At 35.7% G+C, this 13,473-nt stretch overlaps 1 protein-coding gene across 7 annotated transcripts in view; it reads left to right on the forward strand.

The window, feature by feature from the left end:
- LOC105479608 (contactin 6) overlaps nt 1-13,473 on the forward strand; it is a 307,236-nt gene that overhangs the window by 58,412 nt on the left and 235,351 nt on the right. The window lies entirely within an intron of this gene.

Raw genomic sequence — 13,473 nt, forward strand, 5'->3', positions numbered from 1 at the left:
TCAAAATGCACAATTTGTATGTTATTTGAATGACTAAGTGATAATGTTTTGAAGGTAACCTCTATGACTCAGACAGGGAAAGTTTAATCCTTAAAAATGTATCAAATGCCAGTTTTAAATGGAAACTAACATTATTACATTTATAAGTTGTCAAATATGACATTTTTATGCAATGTAATTATGTAATATTTAATTATGTAATAATGTAGTATGACATTTTTATAAAAGAACACAATTAAATACTTTTTACCACCAATAAACAGTGAATAATTTTTCTTATTTTCATTATAGTGAAGTCTTTAAAAAATATATAATTAAAACACATATTTTCTCGCATGTTTAGAATTTGATATGACAAAAAAACAAAGCTATATTCATTTAGAAGAAAAGGTGATATGAAATGTTACCTAAGAACTAGAAATAACCTTAGATATATTTTCTTTTTAATTATTGCAAAAGAATAGACAAGAACATGTTTTTATGCTCAACTTAAACATGTTAATATCTGTGTATCAGTTAACTTTTGCTTTGTAACAAGCCATGCCAAATGTGAGCATAATAAAATAACAAATAGTCATATATTTCGTTGATAAATCTGTGTGTTGGTAATTTAGGATGGGCTCAAATGGGTCTTCTTTTGGTTTTGCCTGGGTGCACTGCATCTTTGATGAGTTGAGTCATCTGAGACGTGACTACTCTAGAACATTCCTAACTGAGACAACTGTGCTGCCATGGCTCTGGTCCAAATGTTACCCTCCATGAGTCTGGATTCTTTTATATGGTAACTGCTCAGTGTTTCAAGAAAACATAAGACAGAAAGATGCAGCATTTCCTGATGCCAAGGCTTGGAACTGCTACATTGCCATTTCTGTGACATTATTTTGACAATTATAAGTGACAAGACCAGTCCAGCTTCAATGGATGTGGAATGATACTACATCTCTTGATAGAAAAACTGCAAAATTTTACCATAAAAAGGCCATAAAAATAATAAAGGCAATAATTGTGGCTGTTTTTGTAAACAATCAACCCTAGCCTGTTGCAATCATAGAGTTCATAATTACTGAGCTTAATTGTCAAGATTAATTGTTGAGCCTAACTATATGAGTTGTTACAGAGCATGGACATTTATTAGATCATGGGATTATCAAAGAAGCCTCTCTTCTACCATGCTATGCTTCTTCCCCCCGACTATGTGATGATAGGTACTAGTGAAGTTTCACATACTTATGACAAAGCAGTAATATATTGAGAGACATGCAGAAATAAACATAATAATTTACAAGGCAGAAACACAGTAATTGCAAAGGACATATATTTTATAGCAATCCTGAGAAATAGATATGCTGATCTTAAAAGGAATGAGAATGCTAAAATATGCAGAAATCAACCAGGAGATTCAGAAAACCACATAAATAAAAGCAATTTTACCACTAGCAAAGCTAACAGCTAGAAGTGCTATAGTTATATTTACTCAAAGTGATTACAGTATTTTCATTGGTGACACTTCTAAGTCTCTAAAACAAAGATTTGGGGTTAAATAATAATGTATTTTTTTTTGATAATAGATTAAGAAAAGACAGAAAAAGTCATCAAGATGCCCCCAAATCATACATGTATGAATAAGAATTATATTCCTACTCTTAAGTTTCATCTTCCTGTCAAAATTCAACATTAACATTTTGCCCTTTAAATATGTATATGGAATTAGCATAGGATCTCTAAAAGACCTTTCGTGTTAAATTGAAATAAATTATTATTCTCAGAACACATATCAAATCTGAGAAATACTCCAGCTCTTATATTAACTTTTATTTATCCAAATTGGATGTGATTCAACATGTCCTGTTGCTTTATTCTAATGGGTGAAATAATCATATACCCTTGGTGCACAATTTCCTTGTGAAAGAACAGATTGGATCTATTTTTTTTTAAGCCATAGCTACTTAAATAAGATAATCTAAGCTAAACATTGCCCCAGAGGTAAGGATGTTGATAATGATATACACAAGAGAGCATTGCTTTAAATGTGTTTGTTTTGTTAGAGATTTCGTGGTGTGTCTCCCTATTGGCAGATACTATTTTAGTTTAGAAAATTAGATTGTCTGATGATAGAGTTCTATGACTATGCATAGTGATAACATTTTGTTTTTCCAAAATATACTTTTTATTCATTCTGAAATAGCAGCAAATCTTTCACAATTACTTGCTTTTTCCTTGCTATTTTAATTATTATAATTTTTCTAAAAGGTTGATACTTTAAATCTCCCTAGACTCTAAATTAAAACTTAAAATTTTTTGACAATCTCTCCTCTCATTTTCTAAAACTTAACTGCAACTTCTAGTGCCTTTATAGACATTGGCCTCACAGGCCTTTACAATGAAACTTAATCCCTACAGTCATGCATGATTGATTCTGGGACACTTTTAAAGTTTTGAGTACTTAAAAATTTGATTGATCTATTTTAGTATTTTTAAAATATTAGAAGAAAACCAAGGCACATTTAATTAGGAAATACAGTTACTAATTGTATACTTTTTAACTGTTTCATTGATATGCATGACAGGATAAATAATGACCCCAAATATATCTAGGTCCTAATACCTGGAACCTGTGAGTGCTACCTGATACAGTAAAGTGGATTTTGCAGATGTGATTAAGTTAAGGATCTTCAGATGGGGAGATTAATGGCCCTGGATTTTCCAGATTGTAAGAGGGAGGCAGAGTTAGACCTGACAGAGGGGAGGTAATGTGGCAGCAGAGCAGAGGGAGATGTGAAGATGCTGCACTGCTAGACTTCAAGACTGAGAAAGGGATCATGAGCCACCGGGTGTGATGAAGGAAGCTCTAGATGCTGGGAAAGGCAGGGAAAGAGATTCTCCCCTTGATCTATGGAGGGGGCATGGCTCTGCCTGCGCCTTGTTTTCAGCCCTGTGAATCCCATTTTGGACTTCTGACCTCCAGGACTCTAATATGTACTGTTTTAAGCCATAACATTTGTGGTAACTTTTATAGAAGTCATAAGAAACTAAATTCCTATGTTTCTTCCTCACTATGCTTTAAGCTTCCAGATGGCAGGGACTGTATCTTGCTGGTACTTGGTAGGGATTCCATAAATATTTATTAAATGAATGAATTAATTAATTACCAAAAGTTAATGTTGTTGGTCCTATTTATGTTATCATAGTAGAATAAATTTAGTCATATAATATCCTCTGGGGAACTGTTAGTCTGGTTCATTCCTTTATGGTTGCCAGTGTGTATTAAAGTTGTGGTCATAAGTTTCTAGAAGTAGAATTTTAATGACATTTTAAAAGTTTTAAATCATGCCCTATTTGAAACTCTGTGAGGGTGGGAAATTACATCTGCTTTATGTTTTACTGCTTCTCCATCCCCTAATACATGGATTCTAAATATTTGCTAAATGAATAAAAGAAAGGTTCATTCACTTCAACAAATATCAAAATTTATTATAAACTATGATGTGCCAGGCAAGGAGCTTGGTGTTGACCTTCAATAATAGGTCCATGGGTTCCTGCCCTCTTCAACCTGCCAGTCAAAACAGGGAAACCAGCAAGTAAGTCCACTTCAGTTGACATTCTGCCCCTTGTGACAAAAAAGTTCTTCACTAATACAAATTAGAAAATTTGGTTTTGAGGTTGAGTTTGTAACAGAACTCTGCTGGGATAAATGCTTATTCACTACGGAAAATGAGGAAAAAAGCAAATAAAGGAATTATAAGAAGCACAATAATTCCTGGAAGGAAAAAAAAATCAAGAGGTTTCATATAGACAAGAACGTTTATTTTCGGCCTCAAATTTACATATCTTAGAGTAGAAAAAATATATCAATGAGATAATTTGGATAACCAAATTAATATATGGAGAAAAATTTATAACTGCAAGTTTATTTTTTGTCCTTGAAGACAATGCACAGATTGTTTTCATGAAGAAATATTTGATTTATTTATTTACTTACTTACTTATTTATTTTTTGAGATGGAGTCTCGCTCTATTGCCCAGGCTGGAGTGCAGTGGCACCATATCAGCTCACTGCAACCTCCACCTCCTGGATTCATATAATTCTCCTGCCTCAGCCTCCTGAGTAGCTGAGATTACAGGCATGCACCACAACACTGGGCTAACTTTTTGTGTTTTAGTAGAGACGGGGTTTCACCGTGTTGCCCAGGCTGGTCTCAAATTCCTGAGCTCAGTCAATCCACCTGCCTCGGCCTCCCAAAGTGCTAGGATTACAGGCATGAGCCACCACACCCGACCCAGAAACATTTTATTTTTTAATAAATACTAAATAATGTCAGTAACGGGTAGAAGCTGAAAAACCACATAGGGTCAAATTTTGTTTACCCTAGAATGTCACCTGTATAAGAAACCCAAGATTAACTGATGTGATTAACTGTCACATTTTCCCGCAGTGAAAAATTCTCAGAATGCACGAGATGATTCTATTTTATTAAATCTTTCACCTTACCATGGTTTTTATGTAAAATTTGAGAAATATTAGACAGATTTCAAACTTTAAGTTCCGATCTTTAAAAATTTGATAATTATTAAAAATGTTTAATAAATACTTGATGATAATAGGTTGAATCATGTGCCATATCTGTTGTTATGAGTTAACCAGGGTTAGAGACAGCACAATTTTAAATGTGTGCACGATTCGAAGCTCTGCAATCTTTAAGAAGAGTGTCAGTGAATGTCAATGGCTGCTATTATAGATCAAACGTAATAAATAATAGCAGAATACTAGTTACAAGGAATGTGATTTTCCTGACATTCAGTATTCATATACTCTTAAGAATTTCTGCCTAATGTATTCTCTTTTGACATTGTTATTTTAACTAAGTACTACCATTTAAATGGTAGTTTATAAAACATTCACTTGGTTCATAAATATAACCACTTTTTTGTCATTTGTGTTTGTTTTGCCATGGGTTAAGGACTTTTATATGTATTTTATGAAATTATGGACTGAATACCTCTTTGGTTAGTTCTGAAGAAGTACCAGTTATTCAGTATGAAACTTGGTTTTGTCATGCAGAAGTGGAATAATTCAAGAAAGTCAACATAGAGCTAGTCACATTTATTGGCAGAGTAGAATCAAAGCCCTCCTTGAGGCATTCTAATTATTGTATTATGCCAACAGGGCCTAATGAGCTAGTTTCTCCTACTGTATTAATTACTCTTGAAGAACAAACTGAGACTCAAAATTATAATAAGTCTTTGCTGCCATCATTTTTATGTAATGTTTGCTGACAAATGTGGTTATATTATTTTCAAAACTTCTCCCAAAGTAGTCGACTTTTAACACTAAGATAAAGTTGTTTTTAGGGCTGATACCAATAAATAAAGAAAAAATCCTGGCAGGATTTTTACATAGCTTACTGCTTTATAAATAACACAGCCTGAAATTGAATCTGGGAGGAAGTCTACCTCTTTCTAAATACTCAGTCAGGCACCTAGGAAAAAGGGACATTGGAAAGTATTTATGATTGCCTGAATTTCACTCTATTTCAAACAGCCTTTTATTGAATTGAGAGCCAGAGCAAATGAACTACCTGAGAGAGAAAACCAGAAGAATGAAAATATTCACTCTGACCAAGATTTCTTCAAAGACAACGATGTATCACACAGCAAATCCATGAAAATTGGCAGGTGTAATAAACCTGCTTTGCTCAAGGATCCCAGAAGCACATAATGGATATTCCTTTGGGTCAGAGTGGGAATGAATATTGAGTACATCACAACCCACACTCTGCCTACGGTCTTGTTCAGATTTATTGTTAGCATAATAGCACCTTTAGGAATGGAACACCGGGCTATATTTTTCAGCCAAGTGACATCTTTGCAATTTCTAATAGAAATGGTCCAATTTAGAAATGCTGAAAACACCGTGTTCATGCAGTGCCTACTGATAAAGGTGGTTATATGATTACCAAACCTCCTTCCAAAGTAATTGATTCTTAAACCTTAAATGAAATTGTTTGTTGGGACGGATAACAATGTAGGAAAAAAATTACGTTTTGTCAGCATTGGGAGGAAATGATTGGTATGCAGACCGGCACGCTGCAGGAAATGTAGGCTCTTAGTTGAATGGAATGTGAGTAATTGTGTTTTCACCATGAAGTCTTTGAAGAAGAGGGTCAAGTATTCTATGGAAGTGGTAACACCAGGTCATGTTTTCACTTTAAGGGTACTCAAAAATAGCTATGCCACGACTTGAAAATAGCACGGAAGGATTCATAATATTTTTCTTTTTCTTTTTCTTTTCTTTTCTTTTTTTTTTTGAGACAGAGTTTTGCTCTTGTTGCCCAGGCTGGAGTGTAGTGGCACAATCTCGGCTCACTGCAACCTCTGCCTCTCAAGTTCAAGCAATTCTCCTGTCTCAACCTCCCGAGTAGCTGGGATTACAGGCATGCGCCACCATGCCTGTCTAATTTTGTATTTTTAGTAGAGACGGGGTTTCTCCATGTTGGTCAGGCTGGTCTCGAACTCCTGACCTCAAGTGTTCTGCCCGCCTCGGCCTCCCAAAGTGTTGGAATTACAGGCGTGAGCCACCGCGCCCGGCCCAGGATTGACAACATTTTTCTTCCTCCAATTTAAAGAATTCCAGATGCTTAAAATCAAACTCCTTGCCATTCCATCAAGTCACGAAACAGTCTGTCTTCTTCTGCCTACCTCTTTCGTCTCTACTTTTACTTAACTTCCCTTTGCTCACTGCATTAGAGCCACATTTTTTTCTCACGCTCGTCGAAATATCAAGATTGTTCTCTGCTTAGGGTCTTTGCGTGTGCTGTTCAGTTGTGTGAAACACTCTTCACATCTTTCTATGACTGGCTCTTTCCATTATACCCATCTCCACTCAGCCACCTCCATAATCTGATGTTCCCTTAGGACCTTGTCTGGGTAAGTAGGCGCTTATCGCACCATTGGTCCTAGCCACTATCGTCAACCATTTTTACTGTTTTCAATGGGCTCATCGCTATCTGAAATTAACTTATTTATACATTTTTTACTATTGCACTTTCTGCCTATACCTAGAGGAATATAAGTTTTATGTAGGTAAAAATAGTGTGCGTCATATAAGTGGCTGCATCGCTGATGCCTAGTACAGTGCCTGACACATAGTACACATTCAATAAATATTTAAAATAAATGAGCACGTTATTGACCTCTCAAAATAAGACCCCAAGGCTACTTGGGGATAAATCAATATTCCCAAACACCTTTAGCAATTGAACTGGTTATTGTTAGAATCTACTTTTAGGCATAAATGTTTGAATCACAATACATATTTTGGGCTTAGGATTTTTTTTTAATTTTTAAAAACTATACTGTATACTGAAAGCAGAAAACTATTCCTAATTTTTGAAACTAATACAGTTTGCTTAGACACACTTGACCTAGGCAGGTATAACTTCAGTGTGGTTTGTTCAGGGAGTAGCACATTTAACATACAGCCAATGCTGTTTCAGTATTACTGGGTAGCAAATACACATTGACTTTGTGTCAAAAATAACTTAAATATTTAAACTTGTGGGATGTATTTTATCTCAAGATGTATTTGTTTTTCCTTTTCAGTTCCGTTGTTACCAGTCAAGTTAATCCACCGTTACCTCTCCCCCAAGACATTTGTACCAGCCACCTGCAGTTTCTCTCTATTTTGAGGCATCCTCTGTGTCCTTAGATTATTGACACAGACGCCTATGCAGAGAAAACTTCATAAAGCACGGCTGATTTTGTCATTACTCTATGTCAAGACCTTTACAGATCCCATCTCCTATAAAGTTCAAACTGTCTAATCAAGCATTCAAATTCAATTTCCTTCAACAAATATTGGAAGTTATCCAATTAATTCAATTCTACCTGTGCCATGAGCCATGCCTTCCCTTACTCTCCTTCATGTATCCTTCATTCAAGTCAGACTGTGCTACTCGTAAGATCTCTGCACTTTTTAAAAATCCCCAGGTCTCTCCTCATATCATTGTGATCTTCTGCATTGTTCTTCTTCAGATCCATTTCTGTTTATTAAAGGCAAATCCAATCTTTAACACACTTATTCGAATGCTATGTTCACTCTGATTAATCCTCCCAGTAATATATTCTTCCTTTTTCTCCTTAAACTTTGATTTCCTGAAGAAGAATTTTGTCATTTCCACACTCCTTGCTTAGAATCAGGTCATTTCTCTCAAATATATACTCATTCTGAGAAATACATAGTATTTACACTTGCTGAATTTGTAATTGTAGAATTCTTAGTCTTAAAGGGAAAATAAAAACTCAAGTCGAATATTTGATTAGTCGTACCTCATAACTAGTGCATTATAGTTTATAAAGCACTTTATGAATAGTGTTTCATCTGACCTTGATAGTGGGCAAAGGAAGAAACTATATTTGAGTTTCAGACTTTCTTTCTTTCCCTTCTTTCTTTTCTTTATTTCTTTCTTTCTTTCTTTTTCTTTCTTTCTTTCTTTTTCTTTCTTTCTTTCTTTTCTTTTCTTTCTTTCTTTCTTCTTTCTTTCTTTTTCTTTCTTTCTCTTTCTCCTTCCCTTTTTCTTTCTTTCTCTTTCTCTTTCCCTTTCTCTTTCTTCCTCTTTCTCCTTCCTTCCCTTCCTTCCTTCCTTCTCTTTCTCTCTCTCTCTTTCTCTCTTTCTTTTTCCCTTCCTTCCTTCTTTCCTTCCTTCTTTCCTTCCTTCCTTCCCTCCCTCCCTTCCTTCCTTTCTTTTCTTTCTTTCTTTCCTTCTTTTTCTTTCTTTCTCTTTCTCTTTCCCTCTTTCTTTCTCTTTCTTCTTTCCTTCTTTCTCTTTCTTTCTTTCTCTTTCTCCTTCCTTCCTTCTTTCTCTTTCTCTCTCTTTCTTTCTCTCTTTCTTTCTCCCTTCCTTCCTTCCTTCTTTCCTTCCTTTCCTTTTTTCCTTCCTTCCTTTCTTTCTTTCTTTCATTCGTTCATTCTGGGTCTCGCTCTGTTGCCCAGGCTGAAGTGCAATGGCACTATCACAGCTCACTCCTCACTGCTGGCTTGACCTCCTAGGCTCAAACAATCCTCTTGCCTCAGCCTCCTGAGTAGCTGGGACTATAACCATGCACCACTACATCTGGATAATTTTTTTATTTTTTGTAGAGACTGCCTCTCACTGTGTTGTTCAGGCTGGTCTTGACTCCTTGGCCCAAGCAATCCTCCTACCTTGGCCTCCAAAGTGCTGGGATTACAGCCATGAGTCACGGCACCTTGCTTCATTTTTTTTTAATTTTTGATTTTAATTTTTCTGTGTACATAGTAGGTGTATATATTTACGGGGTACGTGAGATATTTTGATATAGGCATGCAATGCATAATAATCACAATATGGAAAATGTGGTATCCATTCCCTTAAACATTTATTCTTTGTGTCACAAACAATCTAATTATACGTATTTATTTAGTTGTTTATTTATTTATTGTCTCTGTCGCCCAGGTTGGAGTGCAGTGGCACGATTCTAGCTCACTGCAAACTCTCCCTCCCAGGTTCAAGCATTTCTCCTGCCTCAGCCTTCCAAGTAGCTGGGATTATAGGCGTGCACTACCACACTCAGCTAATTTTGTACATTTAGTAAAGACGGGGCTTCACCATGTTAGCCAGCCTGATCTCAAACTCCACACCTCAGGTGATCTGCCTGCCTCAGTCTCCCAAAGTGCTGGGATTACAGGCACAAGCCACCACGCCTGGCCCCGTTGTTTTCAAGTGTACAATTAAGTTATTATTGACTATAGACACCCTGTTGTGCTATCATATACTAGGTTTTATTTTTTCTAACTTTTATTTTGTACTCATTAACCATCCCTATGTGTCCCCCTCCCACCATCCCAGTTTCCTTCCTAGCCTCTAGTAACCATCCTTCTGCTCTCTATCTCCATGAGTTCGATTGTTTTCATTTTTACATCCCACAAATGAGTGAGAACATGTGAAGTTTGTCTTTTTGTGCCTGACTTAGCTTAATGACCTCCAGTTCCATCCATGTTGTTTCAAATGTCAGAATCTGGTTCTTTTTTATGACTAAATAGTACTCCAGTTTGCATAAGCACCACATTTTCTTTATCAATATATCTGTTGATGGATACTTAGATGGTTTCCAAATTTTGGCTATTGTGAATAGTGCTGAAACAAACATGGGCATGCAGATATATCTTCGATATATTGATTTCCTTTATTTTGGGTATATGCCCAGCAGTGGGATTGCTGGATCATATGGGGACCCTCGTTTTAGTTTTAGTTGCTGGATCATATGGTAGCTCTAGTTTTAGTTTTAGAGGAACCCCCAAACTATTGTCCGTAGTGGTTGTATTAATTTATATTCTCACCAACAGCATGTGATGGTTCCCTTTTTTTTCACATCCTCACCAGCATTTCTTATTGCCAGTCTTTTGGATATAAGCCATTTTAACTGGAGTGACATATCATGGGGTGATATCTCATTGTAGTTTTGATTCACATTTCTCTGATGATCAGTGGACGTTGAGCACTTTTTCAAATACCTGTTTGCTATTTTTATGTCTTCTTTTGAGAAATAGCTATTCAAATCATTTGCCCATTTTTTAATTGCATTATTAGATTTTTCCTTAGGGAGCTGTTTGAGCTCCTTATATATTCTGATTATCAGTCCCTTGTCAGATGGGTAGTTTACAAATACTTCCTTCCATTGTTTTGGTTGTCTCTTCACTTCATTGATTGTTTCCTTTTCTATGCAGAAGCTTTTAAACTTGATATGATCCCATTTAAAGACTGTTTCTTGACACAGACTCAATTTTTTGGGGCGAGGAGGGAAAGATTTTCTCTTTCACTCAGGCTGGAGTGCAGTGGCAAGATCATAGCTCACTGCAACCTCAAATTTGTGAGCTTGAGCTATCTTCCCACGTCCACCTCCTGACTAGCTGAAACTACAGGCTCATACCACCATGCCAGGCTAATTATATATATATAGATATATTTAATATATAAAATATATAATATATAATTATATATAATTATGTGTAATATAATAATATATAATATAATATATATAATAATATACATATTTTATATATATATATATAGACAAGGTCTTGCTAATTCTTAAACTCCTGGCCTCAAGTGATACTCTTGCTTAAGCCTCCCAAGTAACAGACTCAAATTTATGTAACAGTGAACCTTTAAAATGTGAGACCAGTTGTAAGGGGCAAATCACCCAGGGCCTTGTAAGTCATACTAAGGAACTGGATTATGTTCAAATTACCTCCTAATTACCATAGTGGGGGCTTATTCATGGAGGATATGTGCCAATCCTCCCAGTGGATGCCTACAACCATGAATAGTCCCAAGCCCTATACATATTATGTTTCTTCAATCTGATAATAGAGCCAGCTACTAAGTGATTAAAGGTGGGTAGCATACACAGCAGGGGTGCACAAGACAAAGGGATGATTCACTTTCTGGGTGGGACAGACTGGGATGGAGCAGGATGGTGTGGGATTTCATCACACTACCCAGAATGCAATTGAAAACTTATGACTTATTTATTTCCAAAATTTTGCATTTAATATTTTTGGACCTTGGTTGAGCATGGTAGCTGAAACTGGGGAAACTGAAACCACAGAAAGTAAAAATGTAGATTAGGCGGGACTATTATACTTAGATTTTTTTATTTTGGCAAATATACTGTCATTAATTTTATTTTTTTTATCTTTTAAAAATAAATACCTTAATATATTTAACTAGTATAAATTGACAGAACAATTAATCTATATAAAAATAATCAGTTATCAAACTTAACTTCACATTGGAATCACTTGAGGACATTTAAAAATACTGTTACTACAATCCCACTCAGAAATTTAGAGTTAATTTGTCTGTGTTCATTGTAATCATTCATTTTTGTTTTTGTTTTTGTTTTGTTTTCCCTGGAGACAAAGTCTTGCTCTGTCACCCAGGCTAGAGTGCAGTGGTGCGATCTCGGCTCACTGCAACTTCTGCCTCCTAGGTTCAAGCAATTCTCCTGCTTCAGCCTCCTGAGTAGATGGGATTACAGGCACGTGCCACCACACCTGGCTAATTTTTGTATTTTTAGTAGAGACAGTTTCACCATGTTGGCCAGGCTGATCTTGAACTCCTGACCTTGTGATCCATCTGCCTCAGCCTCCCAAAGTGCTGGGATTACAGATGTGAGCCACTACACCCAGCCAATCATTCAGTTTTTAACTTTTATTAAAATCCAAACTATCTCAGTAAGTATAATGTGCATAAATTGCGTTAGTTCAATGAATTTTCATAAATTCAACCTACCCATGTAAGCAGCAACCAAATCAAGATGCAGACCATGGCTGGATCCCAGAAGCCCTTTCCAGTCACAGCTGAGACACAGAAGGGTAGCCACTATCTGACTTCTCATCACACAATTTACTTTTATTGTATATATGTAAATACTACCTATATGGCCATTTAGTGTGCATTCTTTCATTTCTGGCTTCTTTTGTTCAGTGTTGGGTTTGTGAGATTCATCCAAGTTGTTGTGTATAATGGCAAGTTTGCTTACTCTCATTGCTGGGTAGTACATTGTTCCATTGTATGAATCTTTTACATCCTGACTTTCCATTCTACTCTTGATGGACCTTGGTGTTTTAAAAAGGACCTAAGTATTTTTAAAAGCTAAGCAAATGATTCTAGTGTGCTGTTTCTGAGGTTGAGTATCACCAATGTAGTCATAAGTGTACGTTAAAAAAAAAAAAAAATTGAATTGAGATCCCATTAGGCTTCCATGGAATTTGTGGTAGTGTTTTTAAACTTGCATAATTCTCATATTTACTTATCTCTAGTTGAAAATTACCGACCTATTTAGCCAGGGTGTACTGGAGCTGACACGTAGCAGCTCATGAAAGCTGAATGTTAGTTTCAGGAATTTTGTAAGCAAGCTGTTTAAACACAGCCATTATTAAAAATTAAACAGATATCCAATTAAAATATTCAAAATTTTATAACTATTTAAAATTCATTACTTCCAAATTATTTTAGAATATTTTCCTATTACTTACGGTCTTGCGGTTGTTCATATCTATTGTCTTTGTATGGTGGAAATATCATATTGTGGAAACTACTGTACATTTCTTCCCAAATTATGTCATGTTATTATCTTGAAATCACTCATGGGGAGTATTTACACCACAGCAATTGGCAAATGCTACAAAGTAGGTCCTCACTTAGCGCTGATGCTGAAAGGGTTTCAGTAACGGGTATAATTTGTATGACAGTGAGAAATAGTCCAAGATTATACTGCATATCAGCTGTAATGATAACAAATGTTTACTAGGAATAGAGTTAGCAGATTGGGGTAAAATTCCAATTGTCAGGTCATGGTTGAATTGCAACTGGAGCTTAGCTAGATATAAATGTTCAATAAAACTTAGCAAAAGCCTTCTATGAAAATCAATTGACTTATGGATTTTATAAT

The sequence above is a fragment of the Macaca nemestrina genome, chromosome 2 (assembly GCF_043159975.1).
Source record: "Macaca nemestrina isolate mMacNem1 chromosome 2, mMacNem.hap1, whole genome shotgun sequence".
Classification (NCBI taxonomy): Eukaryota; Metazoa; Chordata; class Mammalia; order Primates; family Cercopithecidae; genus Macaca; species Macaca nemestrina.